This window comes from Perca flavescens, chromosome 19 (genome assembly GCF_004354835.1).
Source record: "Perca flavescens isolate YP-PL-M2 chromosome 19, PFLA_1.0, whole genome shotgun sequence".
Classification (NCBI taxonomy): domain Eukaryota; kingdom Metazoa; phylum Chordata; class Actinopteri; order Perciformes; family Percidae; genus Perca; species Perca flavescens.
Genome location: NC_041349.1, coordinates 8,767,001 through 8,770,935, shown reverse-complemented (window position 1 = coordinate 8,770,935; position 3,935 = coordinate 8,767,001).

Genomic DNA, 3,935 nt, shown 5'->3' with positions numbered 1-3,935 from the left:
CCATTTCAGGTGACTACCTCATGAAGCTCATTGAGAGAACACCAAGGGTTTGCAGAGTTATCAAAAAAAGCAAAGGGTGGCTACTTTGAAGAATCTACAATATAAGACATGTTTTCAGTTATTTCACACTTTTTTGTTAAGCACATAATTCCATATGTGTTCATTCATAGTTTTGATGCCTTCAGTGAGAATCTACAATGTAAATAGTCATGAAAATAAAGAAACACATTGAATGAGAAGGTGTGTCCAAACTTTCGGCCTGTACTGTATATTGATATATAAGTCACACCTGACTATAAGTCGCAGGACCAGCCAATGTAGGAAAAAAAGTGAGACTTATAGTCCAGAAAATACGGTAATTACAAAAGGTGCTTCTCATGTCGCTTGAATTGCCTCCTCGACTCCTCCACTTGCCTCCCTTCCTCGCGTCTTAGTCCCTCCCACCGAGGAGGCACGCCGGGGAATCATCGGAGGAGAGAGGTAACGAGGAAATGTGTTTTAGACCAGTGGTTCCCAACCTTGGGTCCGGGGACCTCTAAGAGGGGCGGCAAAGATCACAGGGGTGGGCGCTAGTCTTTATCTGGTTTGAGGTTGAGGTAAAAAAAAAATATATTTGCACATGTTTAAACAAATTATGATAACACACTAGAATAAATAATGTGTACAAAAGTCGGTATAAAAACTATATATTCTTGTTCTCGCTTAAAATTGTAGGCAGGCTACTTAGTAGGCCAAACCTCCGGGACCTCTTAACGTGGGACCCTTTACTGTCATCAGATCAGTGTCACCACCCAAAGTGAGTCGAGGACAGATGTGAGTCGCGCATGCTCAGATTTAAAATGTTTACGGCATAACGTGTCTTACAGAAATTTGTGAAATCTGTAAAATAATAAACTTTTCTCTTTACATACAATAACAGAAGATGGAAATCATTTCAAAAACGTTGTAGCTATCTATGTTTGTTTGATTGCTGACGTTGTAGCTATCTATGATTGTTTGATTGCTAATGTTTTAGCTATCTATGATTGTTTGATTGCTAACGTTGTAGCTATCTATGATTGTTTGATTGCTAACGTTGTAGCTATCTATGATTGTTTGATTGCTAATGTTTTAGCTATCTATGATTGTTTGATTGCTAACGTTGTAGCTATCTATGATTGTTTGATTGCTAACGTTTTAGCTATCTATGATTGTTTGATTGCTAACGTTGTAGCTATCTATGATTGTTTGATTGCTAATGTTTTAGCTATCTATGATTGTTTGATTGCTAACGTTGTAGCTATCTATGATTGTTTGATTGCTAACGTTTTAGCTATCTATGATTGTTTGATTGCTAACGTTTTAGCTATCTATGATTGTTTGATTGCTAACGTTAGCTCAAAACGGCATTAGCATCTAGTAGGCAACTTGATTGCTAACTTTAGCTCAAAACGCCGTTAGCATCTAGTAGGCTACTTGATTGCTAACGTTAGCTCAAAACGCCGTTAGCATCTAGAAAGGCTACTTGATTGCTAACGTTAGGTCAAAATGCCGTTAGCATCTAGAAAGGCTACTTGATTGCTAACGTTAGGTCAAAATGCCGTTAGCATCTTGTAGGCTACTCGTCGCAAAGTGACGCATGCGCTACTCACATCGGCACTCGACTCACTTTGGGTAGTGACACTGTCATCAGGTCAGCTGCTAGCTGTTAGCTGTTAGCTGCTAGCTGCTAGCTGTTAGCTACTGCTGTTTAACTACTCTGTATCAAAACAGAAAGTAAGGCTCTATCTCGAGAGTTACCTCAACTTGGGTTTCGGGGGGCTGGGGGGGGGTCAGCTTTTCTTAGACATGAGTAGGGGGGCAAGATAAAAATGTTGGGAAGCTTTTCAACCGACATTTCAACCTCTCCGTTTTCAGAAAAGTGTCCGTTTACACGTACACATGTATATATTCCGTCAATGCCGTCAAGAGGTGGCGGTGTAACGAGAAGCTCAAGCCCACGTTAGCCAATCAGAATCCCGACAATAGCAACAACTGCAACCAATCACTTCCTCTTTCTCTCTCCTCTTCCTCGGCTGCCCTAAACCTTCGTTTGTCTCAGTTTATACGTGCAAACGAAGATCTCAAAAGTCTCCACTCTGGCCGGAGTTTTTAGAAAGACTCGGTTTTAGAGGCGAATTCTCCGTTTGCGTGTAAACGAAGGGCACAAACGAAGGGAAATGTCTCCGTTTGTAAAAAAATAACCACGTACGTGTTAACAGGGTCTTATTAACTATGATGCAGTGTTGTAGATTAAAGGGCCCCTCGTATCCTCACCAGGGCGTTACTATGGATCCCACCTAACTTCGAGGCTAGTCCCGCCCTACGAAGCAGCTCGATTGGTTGGCGTTAGGCATTCACCTCGAGTGGTTAAGGTTAGGATAGCCGATTGGTCAGGGGGATAGGACCTGAACCAATCGGGTTAAGTTACCTAGTGTAAGCATGGACTCCTGGCCAATAGTAGTGTGTGAATGCTATTGAAGGCCGGATCTTGCCTAGAAGTTTTGTGGGTTCCATAATACTGTAACAAGGATGGACCGAATCCAGACTTTTGGGGTTCGGCCGAATACCAAATCCCACTGGTTAAGATTCTGCCAAATACCGAATCCTCCTCCCATCCTCAGTCCATTAACACAGTAAACACATTTATGAAGTAAACAGTGACTGTCCTTCATTTGACGTACCTGAAGTTGCTGCATTCTGGCTGCTGTCTGGAGATTCCTTCGTGCACAACTCGTATTCTTCCAGATGTTTCAGACCAGATGTTGTAACATCGGCCATGTTGTGTATAGTTTAGGGTCCTCGCCACCACCAGACCAATCAGCATTGAACAGATTGAACATGTAGCTGGACTTGAATGGCCTTCTTTAGACTGAAAGTTCTGCCAAACAACAACTTGTTCTGCTCACCAGTTCCATGTCCACTTTCTCACAGCCTGCTGCGTTGAACGCTCCACCTACGTAAACACCTTCCCGTAACCAACGGTGACGTCATTAAGGCAGACCAGCGTAGAGCGCGTAGTGCACGTGTAGAGTTCGGTTCAGGCAGAAACCAAACCCCCGTCAAAAGGACCAATATTCGGCCAAATCCTGGATTCGGAGCATCCCTGGAATTAATCCAGGTTTGTATCAGTTTGTGGGAGAAAAATTTTTTTTTAAAGATGTTCTTTTTATTGGCCACAAACATAATAATACAATACAAAAAGTCTTTCATATATGGACTGATATGTTACCTAAAAACAGCAATACATGCCACATATCAGTAACAGTCTATATATATATATACTGTATATAAATAAATAAATATATATATATATATATATATGCATTTATATGATTTGTCCTCTGGTCAAATTTGACCCATTTTTACAAAAAGTTTCTATATCAGAAATGTGAGTTTCTTTCAACGAAATTGTCAAAAAATAACACAGATGGTTCCGTGCAACGCACTCCACAAGTGTAATGAATAATGAGGTTAGTTTAGTTTTCATTGAAATTGCATTTGAAGAAAAAGATGGAAACAAAATAACCCAAAATGTTGGACAAAAAAAACCCAGCAAAAATGTCAAAAAATAGCGCCGGAAAAAAACGACAAACATCGTAAAAAAAAAAAAAGTGACAAAAGACTTGGGGGGAAAAAACAGTGTAGGCCTGTGCTCGATTGAAGAAATTCTCAGTCGACTAACAATCATTCCACTGCATCGACTGATCGATTAGTTGATTTAATCGACAGATCTGTAAATCTGAGTTTCTCCGCAAAGAGTCGTGCTAAAAGCACCACTTTAATTCTTGTGTTTACCAGAGATGTGCTCGTACGTTTCTCGGAAATAAGTCATTTAGCGTGAAAAAAAAGCATAAAAAATCAGTCCCTCCAGTAATTATGCGATCGCATTTTTTCAAATATGCTGCACTTTCGGC